The sequence below is a fragment of the Fundulus heteroclitus genome, chromosome 17, assembly GCF_011125445.2.
Source record: "Fundulus heteroclitus isolate FHET01 chromosome 17, MU-UCD_Fhet_4.1, whole genome shotgun sequence".
NCBI classification, from domain to species: Eukaryota; Metazoa; Chordata; class Actinopteri; order Cyprinodontiformes; family Fundulidae; genus Fundulus; species Fundulus heteroclitus.
Genome location: NC_046377.1, coordinates 11,184,202 through 11,197,270, shown reverse-complemented (window position 1 = coordinate 11,197,270; position 13,069 = coordinate 11,184,202). Strand labels below are relative to the sequence as shown.

The window sequence follows — 13,069 nt, the reverse complement described above, 5'->3', positions numbered from 1 at the left end:
CCTCATGAGCAGTGCATTTCTGCAGCTCCTCCAGAGTTACCATGGGCTCTTTGGCTGCATCTGATTATTGCTCTCCTTGTATGTAAAGGTGGACCGCCATATCTTGGTAGTAGGTTAGCAGCTGTGCCATTCTATTCCCATTTTCAGCAAATGGATTGAAAGGTGCTTTGTGAAGCATTTAAAGCTTGAAATATTTCATAACCCAACTCTCTTTTTAATATATCCACAAATTTAAGCCTCAACAGTCTGCTTTTGCTTGGTCTTCACGATGTTCTCCAAGATAAATCTGAGGCCTTCTCTGGATGGTGGTTTTTATACTAAAATTAATCAACACAGATGTTCCGTAATTGAATTAGTTAGCTAGTGCTGGGTTTTATGTAGGAGTAACAGATAAGGGGCATACCAGACAGATTTTCAAAAATAAAATTGAAAACCATGCATTATGTTACTACAATGATTGTGTGCTACGCAGCCTTTTGTTGAAGTCTGCATTTTTATCTACAAAGTGAGCTCAGTTTATCACCATCTCTGGCCTTTTGCTGGAAATAAGATTTTCTCAGAAAATAAACTGGGCAGCAGAAAGAGGAAACTCAAATAAAGCATAGGAGCTGAAAACTGAAAAGGGCTGCTGCTAAATAAAATCTGAGCTTTTATTCTTTTCCCACTTATTGTAAAAGCTCTGCTCAGGCAAGGCGCATTTAATAATGCACATGAAGATATATAAGGGCTTTACTCCTTTTTCCTTTCTCATTTTTACTGGTTAAAGTCTTTTAAAGCAGCTGGGTTTTTCCCTTTACTTTGAGGGGGAGTTTCATTAAAACGCATTAGGCAAGCGGCTGTGTAGGTTGCAAATTTAATACCTACCGAAGAAAAGCTCTGCTGACTGTTTTCTTCACCGTTGCTTAGGAAAGGGGTCCTTTATCTTTAATAAGTTTTTGCAGATTTAATCAAATGTATTTTTCAATATAAAAGCTGCAAATTTGTTTTATGGTTCCATATGGAAAGGTTTAGTCATTGTGTTGATGGATTTCCTGAAAATACATTCTCTGATAGCAATACGGTGCAGAAAATAGTCGGTTTAACCTTCGGGTCTCTGAAGTTTCTGAAGCTTTCTTTGGAGAAAGCTCTACTCCAAAGACTCAACTCCTGAATTTTTACTTGGTTCATATTGTTTAGGTATCAACACAAGAGGTTTAGAGAGGTCAGGAAGTTGGGGGGCAATTTTAATTTTAATATTGGTATTGTATTTTTTTCCGCATTAGCAAACTGTACAGGCAGTGCTGAAACCACATTGTTCTTAAAAACATTACTGCTCATTGTCACAATACTGGATCTTTTTGGCTATGTACTCCATTGTCTCTTGGACTATTTTTAGCAGGAGAGGAAATGTAGTACAGTGAGACTCACCTGTGTGTTCTGGGCAGCCAGTCTCTTCAGGTTCAGTCAAAGGAAACACATTTGGTGCATCGTGTTCTTGTGATCTGAAAGAAGAACAAAAGTCAAAGAATAGTCAGTACACCCAAGAGTTTTTCTTTCATTTTCTGAGGCCATTTCAGCTTTCTACAGCCCTCCATGTATCATATATGCAGGCTGTTTCTACACATTTGGCTTCAATATGACATTCTTTGGGTCTCCAAAACAAAACAATTAGAAAATAACTAATAGTTGATATGCTAATATACATTTTAGCTGAATCCCCATCTCCAAGTCCTATAATTAAAATACTTTCATACAACCTTCCTCTGAGTGGTTATTTTAGGAGCAGATGCCACAACACACTGTGAGAGCGTGGTGGCTGTCAAACAGCCGACATGCCTTAAATGTTTACTTTCTGTAAAGTCAGCTTCTTTGACTTTATTTTTATACATCAAATCCTCTTTGCTCAGTAACAACCACCACACTGAAGAGTGTTGATAGCATGACCTGTGTTCTTTTTGGTGTGGTGCGTTCACAGTATTGGAAAATTGACAGATTTTGGGTTCGAATCATTTGCTTCATGCATCTCTAAACCTACTAAAGTAATAAAAAAAAATGTAAGGAGGAGGTAAATTGAGGGAGAAGTGATTATTTATATGAACCCATATCTACTGTCCAGCATTATTACTGAATTAATGTTCACAACCAAGTTTATTTCTTTTATTTAAACCTTCTGGACCAAGGCTCCTTGATAAGATTTTGTTAGATTCTGGCACCATAGTAGTTTGGTTAATGGTGTAAAGCCCATTTTCATTACCCAATTAGGGTAATGAAATTTAATGAGCGTTATTAAGATAAGAATTCCTTCATTGTCCCGCGGTGGGAAAATTCAGGATGAAATGAATGGATTAAAAAAATAGTTAGCAAAAATTTAGAATGGTTCAATAAATTAGAGACAGTTATAAGAATCCTATCAAAATAAATCATCAAGCCTTGGCACTCAGTGGAGAGCAGTGTATATTGTAGCAAGGAGTATTTTTAAAATTCCTAATGATCACTGAAATCCTGTTCAGTGATCAGAACAGGATTTGCTACAACATCCAAAAAGTAAAAAACTGGTCTATTACAAGATTAGCTTTCAAATTATCAGCAATAATAATTAGTTTTGGACTGTCCACTTGAATAATGAATGGATAATCATCAAAATAAGAGATTCAGTCCAATATGTGTAGGGTAGGGCTATGTTAGGTTTCCCAATGGATCAATTATTGCGATCAACGAGGGATTAACTTTGAATTTTAAAATAAGACTTGCAGATACTCTTCAGTCAGAGAATTGGTCTTAAAATGGATTATCAATGGGTCTGCGGAGTGATAGTGGAATAATTTGTGACTGCATAAAAACTATGCAAATACTGTTAAACATCAGAGGTGCAGTCTTTTGAAAGAAAAATGGAGTAATCAAACCTATAAAACACTTGTGGACATAAACCAGTTATCAGTGTTTTGTCTTTCTAAATAACTTTTAGATCCACTTCAGTCTTAAACACAGATTCCACATATCTAATGGAAATAAACCACTCATTAAAATCAGGATTTTGTATTGCTAGTTTATACCGTTTAGAGATTTAACAAAAGAAGACTTTTCATAGTTTCGGCAATAATCAGAACTACATGAAGTGACAGGCACTATCTCAATTTCCCCCTTAGGAAATCTTTTAGTTTATACTTCAAGTTGATCAAGGTCCTTATGAACCTTTAGTCATTACTTCACTGGGACACAAATATGATGCAACAGAACTACATTTACTTCTCCTCAAAGTGGGAAACACAAAAGAACAGGAGGTAGTCCCATTTCAAGTCAGCTTTCAGTGTAATAGTTGGAGTGGTTGGTTCATTCTAAGCATTAAAAAAAAAAAAAAAAAAAAAAAATCTACATTTAATCTATCCTTTAGTATAGTCATCTTTTTACTTCAAGAGAGCCGTTTACTAATGACTCCATTTCAAGTGTCAGAGTAGATATCACTGAATGTTTTTCCTTTGAAAAATTAAAAATTACTCATTCAGGCCCATTTCTTTCTATGTTGATCCAATTTTCTTTCCAAACACTGATTTTTCTCAACTTCAGTGACTAAAGTCGGAAAAGGGACTGCCACTGTAATGATAATTTGTTAGGCCAAGCGAAATTTAAATGACAAATGTTCTGCAGATAATTCACTCGTACCCGTCTGTATCCAGCAAAGATAACATTTACCTTGTTGCTTTTCTTTCATGTGTAGTTAGTGAAAATATGGGTTTTCAGCACATCATGAGGCAAATTAGAAAATTTGCAGCCTTATTTTCTGTGCGTGGAAAGAATTTACAGATTTCATCACTCAAAATAGGAATAATTAATGTTGAAAAGGATAATTTGATTCTTGAATATACGCATTTGAAAAACAAGGCCTCCACAGGGGGGGGAGAGAGCAATAAATACAGCAAATTCTCAGTAAACAGTGCTTTACACTGCTCAAAGAAATCAATATAATTCACAGCGATGGAGTTGGGGGGGGGAAAACAAAACAAATGGAGGTGTTGCTGAGGCTGGCATCAGAGGGCCCTTTATAGTAAACTTGATTAAAAGAAAATTGCTTTCAAGTGCTCTCAGCAGGCCGGGAGGTTGAGTGGGTGTGCTCTTGTGGGTTTCAGGGCGAGGAAACAAGATGAAGAAATGCTTTGAAATTGCCAGGGGAGGAAAAAAAAACTAAACGTAGAAGTGGTGGTGACATTGTGGTGCAATATCACTTGTTATATCAGTTTAAGTAAATTTTTGATGTAATGTCCAGTGAATTCAAACTGAGCTTTAAAATTCTTGTTCACTTTTTGATGTTTTCGCTGGAAACTTTGAACCCGTCTTTAAAGGACCGCTTTCTGTGCCAAAAATTAGGGGGGGAAGCTTTATTTGTCTTCTTAAACTAACTTTGGCGAAAAACACGGGTGGTTAATGAAAGATAATTTTTCTGTGGATTTTAGCTTGTTAAGTATTCACCTGACAAATGTCAAAGGAATCAATGTCTTTAGTTTTAGTACTGCCAAATGTGTGTAATTTATTCAGTCTTTAATTCAAATTGACATCAGAAAATCAAATACTGTCTGATTTCCATGAAAGTGTCAGCTAATTGGCTTTTTAAAATGGAATAATACATTCCCTTGGTTTTAAAGCACTTAGATTTTGGAGCGAATCCATCATGACATGTGGGAAAACTTTGTTCTAGTACTCAAAATTTAATTTGGTCTCGAGTTGATTTAAATACATTTTCTGGCCCCGCTGCTCATTAAAACATGGTTGTTGCCTCTAACAGAGCACTCTGATCTTTGCATCACCTGACTGGGTTTTAAGATTTTAATTTACAAAAAAAAAAAAAAAAAGTTTTTCCACATTTTAATTCTTAGAATTGGCTTTGCTTTGAAAGCCCTTTCTGTTCAACCCGACAGTTTGATAGTATTGCAAAACAAAATTGCACTGTGTCAAATTTCTCTTTCCCCCTACTAATACTCATTCTTTAACTCAAGATTTCTCCAGCACTGAACTATTAGAAGCTGGAAAAACAAAATTCAGCATCTGTGGACCAAGTCAGCTGTGTTTAGGGCTCTAAATTGAAGGAAATTTGGTCAAATGTTTTACTAAACTGCAGAACTTACAGTTGAATCCATAAAACTCTCAGCATATACAGATGACCCTTTATTCATCACTGACATTAAATCAGACTCTGCTGTTCTTGTTTTAGGTCAGGATCACCAAAATTTGCTTTATTTGGTGTATGTCAGGATAGCGGATTTCTTTAACCTTCAAATTCTGTAGGTTTCAATATTTGTTTGAACTGCCTTTCAAATTGTATGTTTAGGTCAAAAACTTGCTTTTACGCAATGTGTTAAAAGACGCCATTTTCTAATAATTGACTAATTGATTGTGAGATCGAGCAAATCCAGGCTTTTCTTTTTTGTAGGTATAAGCAGCAAACTGGGGACGACTTTCTCTGCCAGTGGCACAACGAGGGGCGGAGAGTAGTTAGGTTATTTCAGTACACTTATATACATTTTGTGTATATCACAGAAATGGCTTGGTATGCCAATATATGAAACTAAGTGTTGACCATTCACATAAGAAAATATAATTTACCCTCGACGTAGTCATTTGTGGTTAAAAACAAAGTCCCTCAATGAAGCTTTGTTTTTTTCCGGAGGATTGTGCACAAGCTTGAGGTGCGTTTAGTCTTGTGTATGTCGTATGAGAGAAGAGCCCAAGAGGGAGAGAAGGAGGGTTTGTCATGGGGAAAAGAAATGAATAAAAACAGATGTGGGCGGGGCTTACAGGTCTAACAAACTGTTCTCACTCATGGTTCGAATTTGTGCAGGATCAGGGATGGCTCCTTTAAGTCCTTCCTGAGGTATTTAGTAAATTAAATTCATTTTAGCAATTCTTACTGACCTGATTGAATGTCAGACACTGAGAAAAGAAAGGTATTTTTATACAATGCATGTCAATTTCTGGTCTCAACTAATTTAAAAGACTGGTTATACAAGGTCCTGTAAAAGAGTTGCATTTCGATGAAATTATGACCCACTTTAATAAGAAATCACCTTAAATTATATAGAGGAGGTACAATCTTTTTCACCACAGCGTTGTGCACAAAAAGTATCTATAAAAAGACCCGACTTTCAAAAGTTAAGTGTTGCTTATTGAGTTTTAAAAAGATGAAGTGGCTGTATTCCTTTTCTTTTTAAAGTGCCGTTTTATATTGTCAACATTAGCTCAAATGCCATAAGCCGCCTCTTGTCAACAGACAAGATCTTACAGACAGAAAACTGTCATCCACCCCCCCACCCCCAATTCTAACCTGTTTTCATTTTATGTTGTTTGTGCAACATTTGAAATATATTCAAATTAGCATTACTGGTTGAGGTCTACAGTCCATAGCAGCCACTCTCAAGTCTATCCTGGACTTGATCCTTACCTTTTTTTTTTTTTTTAAGCGCACTCTCAGCTGAGTCTCAACTGGCAGCTGTGTAGCAGAGACCTTAGTGCAATGCAGCATTTTGCTTTAATGATAAACACTAGTCATTAGTAATTGCAATATATTAAAGATTTTCAATCAGTATTGCCTACAATGTCAAGTGAGACACCATCTTTGACACCATTCATTATAATATCTAGTTAGTTTATTCAACAATATTCATGTGCCTGTAAGCCTTAGTTCGGATGAGGTTACCAGTTCAAATAGGATCAGCCACTTTTTCTCTGAAAAGAAGTGGGGATTGCTTAATTTCATCACGACAGTCTGGTTTGTGATCAAATACGTCAACAACTTGTCGTTCTTCCAAGCAGGGCTAAAACTGTGGGAACCTGCCTTTCTGGTTCTGATTGGCTATATCCAGCAACAGGTGCAGGAGGGGCAGCACTTCATCACTTAATGCTCTATAAAGCAAGTGAAAACTTCTGTGCCTTCTCTGGCATCCCATGACTTAAAAAAGTAAAGAAGTACAACGTAACCTTTTGAAAAAAAAAATCATTATTTAATACCAAAAACCACACATGCATACGATTTGGTGGATAAACAGGGAAAATGTAGATCCTACAGCTTGAATCCACGCAGGTTCTGAGATACTTGCCTCAATGAATTGCAAAAATGTACATAAAAAACATGTAGAGCGAATTTCATGTGCTTGGATCGCACAACAAAAAAGCTAAACATTATGGCGTCACTTATATTTAGTTAAATTTCACGTATGGGGTGTAAGGTATAGATCAGCGTAAGTTAGTATTGCCTCTTAAAAAATATATACGAAGATATCGTCTTCACACTTAAAATCTTTACCAACCTAAAATCCTGTAACCTTTGTTTTCTTTTTAGTTGATGGATCTTTTTCTAGTCTGAAGCGATGGTGAGACACAGCTGACAATAGCTTGTGGTGACTTGGCATTCGGCAGAGTGTGCAGCCCACAGGCAGACACGGAGACAAGATGGGACACTTCAGTGACCACGCTCGGATGGTAAAATCCCCCGGTCCGACAAACTCATCCCGCACGATCGATGGCTGCTGTGACAACAGCCCCTCTCGTCACAGGCTGGAGAACAAGCTGTTGTGAAGGTCTGAGAATGGAAGATAGGCCCCCGAGGGGAGGCTTGATTTACAACCCCAAGTCGAGATGGAAGCAGCATCGCCCACAAGCTTCAGATGGCCCTCTAGCAAAATCAGTCTCCCTCACCCTGTCTGCCTGCCTCGCTTACTTCTCCTCCTTCCAATGTCTCTTTGCCAGCATACTGACAAGCAGGAAAGGGCTGAAATGACACTCCACCCCCAAAAAAACAATCCCTTCGTTCCCGTACCTTTAGTTCTGTGGATGGTGAAATCCAGGGTGTCACCTTTAGCTCGTTTTAGTTATCATTTTTCACAAGCTTAGCCAGAGGGGGAAGCAGCCTGTCTGTGTCTGACAGATTTAATGCAGGGGATGGAGCTAAATTTAACATTTCATGTTCTTGCGGCCCGCTAAGACAAACACAGTGAGGGACACTGAGGAGGTTACCTGCACTGCTAGACAAAGCAACAACCTGCAAGACGAGACAATGCAGTGTTTTGTGGAGAAACATGTCAACTTAAGGCAATCATACACAACATTGTATATAAAATAGTAGCCTTCATTCTGATGGCTGAGGAATCAGAACATACTGGTTGCATCCAGAAATTTTTTTCCTGCAAAACAAAGTGTATTTAAGCCTGGTTTGACATTTCTCTTTAAATGTGCAGATCAAGTTGCGTTTAGTTTTTTGCTTTGCATTTAGCTGCCTTTTATTGGGGCGGGGTAAAATTTTGTCTTAAATATAGAGAAGCACCAATCAGTTAGATACTGATTTCTAGCTTTTTTGTTTTAGATCTTACCCCCCTTACAACTTTAACCCAAGGAAGAAATGCTGCAGATTCTTTCATAGAACCCCCCGCTCTTGTTTTCCTTTTTCTATCTTTATAATTTTTCATAATTCTCCGTCGTGCTTTTGATTCATGAATTAACCAACAGGAAGGTTTCCCCCATTCTCCTTCTGTATAACTAATCTACCCCGACACTTTGAAGTAACCAGACCCACCGGGCAGTTCACCGAAGAGCTTCACAGTACATGTTGGTTTTGGATGCATTTAATTAATTCCTAAAGAAGAAGAAAAAAAAAAGATTTTAGTATTTGACCTGACAATCATCCACTCAATCAAAAGGAAAAGAGTCAGACTTTGATCTCGGGCTGACTGATAAATGAAATAAGCTAAAAAAAAGAGTCCAACTGACATTTTAAATCACTTGTATGAGTCTGACTGAGCTCTCATAAAAAACTATGCACCCCTTGACCATATACCCTGCTGCTCTTTCAACCCCAAAGTCCTTCTGACATGCAGTGGCACCCCCTCCCACCCTTGACTACTTTAATCTGCAGCCGAGCGAGCGAAGAAAACCTCTCGCCTCCATCTCTCCCTTTTCCAGAGCCGTATCAATATTCATGGGTCTGCCGGGTGCGTTTGTGCGATGGCTGTCTCATTAGCCTTTGATCCCCCTTGCGCAAGGCCTGTTGGAGCGTTGCGGCGCCAACAACAGAGCGAGCGTTTGAAGTGCAGAGAGAACATCTGCTTGCATTGATCTCCATATACTTTCTTTGCTGCTCCATACGCACATCCACACATACACAGCTGCAGCCCACAGGCACATGAATACATGCATCTACTGTACGATGCCTTGCTTCAGCCTGGGTTATCACACACAGTCAGTTTATGGCATGTAATGCCATAAAGTGTTTACAGGCTGGAATTCATTAGTTCAGCAGAAGGTTGTTAATGTGCAATAACGCTGGTAGGTGATTGATTCAAATCAGGGACTAATCTTGATTTTATTACGTTTTAGAGGATTTTTAAAGTATAGGCAGTAATTATTTTTGATATGAGCCACATGCCTTTTCACTGGGGGCAGCACGAAAGCTTGAAAAGGATAGAAGTTTGTTGAGTTTTTATGAGTGGGCAACACTTTTAATTGATTATGCTGAAATTCTGCTCTGAACTAAAAGGGCTACTTAACTGTTTTTGTAAGGAACCTGTAGACTTTGAGCTCTAGTTCAAAGTCTACAGCAACTTAGACCAGATGAATCAACACAAAATACTAAACTAGACTCTTTAACTGCTCGACATATTTAGAAAACCTTTGCCTTAAATTACCCAAAAAGTATCAAAGGTACTTTTGAAACAAACAAACAAAAAAAATCTCTATATGGGTATGTAAAACCTAGAATAAAAGCTTTCTAAATTGATTACAGACATGGCTTATGAAATCCTCATTGCAATGGCACAAGAAATTTATTCTTGCATGCATAAATACCACAGATGGTGAAGCTCACCAAGGGTAGCATTTATGCAAGAACCACCAGTGTTACATCACCTTTTACCATTTGCTTACAGTTTATTTCTTCACGTTACTGAAGTAAAAATGACCGATAGCGAAATAATCTCCACATTAGTCTTTCCAAGTGCAAAAACAGACCTAAATGTGTTTGGTTAATAAAATAATGTCACTTATATGTAAATTACTAATGAAACCATTTTTTTAACAGGTGGCAATACAACGTTACTGCATTATGCAGTAAGCACAAAGAAAGCTGGAAACAGCCCCACAAATCACTAAGATTTCTGTAGTGGGACTGATAATCCTGACAATTTACGCAATAATTTACCATTAAACCACAAATAACCAACACATTGGAATAAATTTGGATTAAGACATTTGTTTGAATCTTTAAGGGTTAAACCTGTAATAGTTCTTTCCTGTTGACCATTAAAGGACACTACCTCTGGCTTTCTAACAATCTGTCACAGACAAACATAGGGCTGCATGGCATTAGGAAGACATGCAATGGCAATATCAGTCCTGAATATTGCAATGACAATGTTGTTTGCTGTTACATTTTCTTTGGTCTTCCATTTCCATCATGAAGATGGATAAGAACCCCAAACCCCCCACTACACCTGAAATTCTCAGTCACTAGAATCTATACCAGCTGCAGTAATAAAGGGTACGGAAATACCATGCAACTGGTCGAATATATTATTGCCTTGTAGGATGGCATTAGCAAATTCATTTTGCATCCCAGGCATCTGCAGTTTTGCACACATTGATATTGAAATAACCATTGTGGTTTAAAATGCTGTGCAGCTCTACCCAAACTAATTTACTCCAACTTAGTTTTCACAGAACATTTCCAATTTTGCATTGTTAAACATTTTCTGCAGTGCAGGTCGAAAAACTGTCTCATTAGTATGACATCTGCACAAAGACGGACCCCGCACTATAACGTTCAATAGGTCTCCCTTTGAAATGGCATCTACTGAGAGTATAAAACAGTTAGAGCTTGTCTCGGCTACGGCCCCCTTGGGAACAGGTTTGTCGATCAATATGGCCAGTGTGCGTTATAACATTAAACTGCCCTTAATGGCACTAATGAAGAGAGCTGCTGACAGATACTCGGCGAAGCCAGGGTCACAGTACCAACCCGTTAGCGAAGAGTTCATTAGATAAAGTGTGGGTTCTCAGGTTGTCACATTACGAAACAGCATACTTGCTCCAAGAAAACTACAAAGAAAAAAAAGTATTGATATCAATAATTTAGAAAAAAAAAAGGTGAAAGTTTGGTTCAATTATTTGACGGTACAAATGGAACAAAAAAAGATTGATAGAAAAAAAAAAAAACTTTAAGGTCAAGTTTGTGAAAAGATCAACTCTAGTAACAACAGGTCACAGTGAGATGACAACGACTATGATTGCATGGAACGTTACCCGTCCTTAAATGTCAAAGAAAGTGTCTGAGCAGAACAGCTGCTGACATTTTGACAAACAAGACCCTATTATTTCTCCCCCCCCTATCTACTCACTCATACACACAGAAAAAAGAAAAGGGGAGAGCCTGACAGTGCTACTGGAAAAGCCGTGAACTCGCCAGGATCTTTGCAAAGACACACAGCTTAACACTCAGCGGCAGCGTCTTCATAAAGATGAGTGGGGGAAGAAGGAGGCACTAGAAGAGAAGTGAAGAGGTAACGTACCTCGTAGTGGATGGGCTTGACTTCAGGACAGCGGAGGCTGAGCTGCCACCTTCTCTCTGCGTCTGCCCCAGAATGAAGACAGTTGCTCCTTCTCTGGCTCTGGCTCTTCTGCTACCGTCTCAGCCCCTCTCACTATCATACCTCACTGCCTCCCCCTCTTTCGCCCTCCACTTCTACTCCTCCCCTTTTTTCTAACCTGCTCCCTTCCAGTCTCTCTCCTGCGCCACAAACTTGATGGTGACAAATCAAATAGTCTTAATTACATTACCACTCCTCCTGTAAAATGTGCTGTCTCCAGCTGCCAAATGAGCATTTTATCTTCCTTTATTCAGTGATTTCAAATCAAAATCTAGCCTGGATGGCATACAAAAATCTGGGATTTTGTTGATTTTCCTCAAAGAATGCAATTAGCTGAAATTGTAGTTTTAATTCAGTTTTGGGACTTTAATGTTAATTAAGCAACTAACTTTTTTTCAGCATTACGCTCCCACAGATTAAAGTCCTTTTGACCTGTTGCTGCACACTGACATTCAGCTGGTTTAAAGAAGGCTACAACACGTCCCTTTTTTTTACTTGGAGGAAAGCTTAATTCTGCGATTCCAAAAATATTCATGTAAAAAAATGTCAGTGACATCTACTGACAGGTTACCAGTCGTAAAGCATTCCTTCATGAATTATAGAGGACTGATTTGAAGCTATGACAACAAGATGCATAAATAAACTTCAAAGGCAGAAGGAAACAACAGAAACTGGAGCACATGGAAAAAAAAAAAAACAAGAGATAATGGAGGACAGCCTGGGCAATAGATGACTGAAAGCTGAAGACCTGAATGTTGCAGAGGGTTATTAGTGACATAGAACCAGGTAAGTTAAATTAACCGATTTCCCTGCAGCTAGTTGGAAGTGTAATTCCAGGTAGTGTGGGGAAAAGGACAAGAAAATGCTGCAACTTAACCCAGGAAAAAGAATATATCCAAACTCAGAAATAACTAAATATTAAACTCCAAAGCCCTACAGGTCAATTTTAAGGCTTTGAAACAGCTCAAATGTTCCATTATGCAAGCCCTACAGCTCAAAGTGTTTAAATGAGACGCCAAAGAAAGCACTGGGAGTTTTCTCCAGATGAATAAAACACTGCCCCTCTCTCACCTTTTTCTATGCACTGCCTATCAGCTGGCTGAAAGGAGAATACTACACAAGACATATTTATCGGTTTTGGAAATTGTTCTGCTTGCAGTCTGTGTGGAAACTAAAGAAGCTCAGCCCATCATTCTTATTCTACCAACTGTGTTAAAAGAAACTACCCAAGTACCAAAAACAAATAAATAAATAAATCAGGTCAGAGCACAACCCGAGGTTTAAGAAGGTATTTTTAAATTGGTAAATACAGGACTGAGCAAGATTTAATGCTCAGTTAAAAGGTATATTGTGCTTTAAATGGCTGATATGAGGCATGAAACAGTCATTGGTGTTGCCACATATGCATTTAATACAATTTGCCATCATACCAGTCCCACAGTCTAAAGTTCTTTTCATGTGATGAACAT

The 13,069-nt window shown here is 38.2% G+C and overlaps 1 long non-coding RNA gene across 1 annotated transcript in view; it reads right to left on the bottom strand.

Moving 5' to 3' along the window:
• The window catches only part of LOC110366778, a 67,256-nt gene extending 55,592 nt beyond the window's left edge, over positions 1 to 11,664 (bottom strand). Inside the window, exons 1-2 of the long non-coding RNA XR_004933113.1 lie at positions 11,523 to 11,664; positions 1,408 to 1,481 (exon numbers count right to left, since the gene is read on the bottom strand). This is a non-coding gene — a long non-coding RNA (uncharacterized LOC110366778). The remainder of the gene's footprint in view (positions 1 to 1,407; positions 1,482 to 11,522) is intronic.
• Positions 11,665 to 13,069: the final 1,405 nt, after the last annotated feature.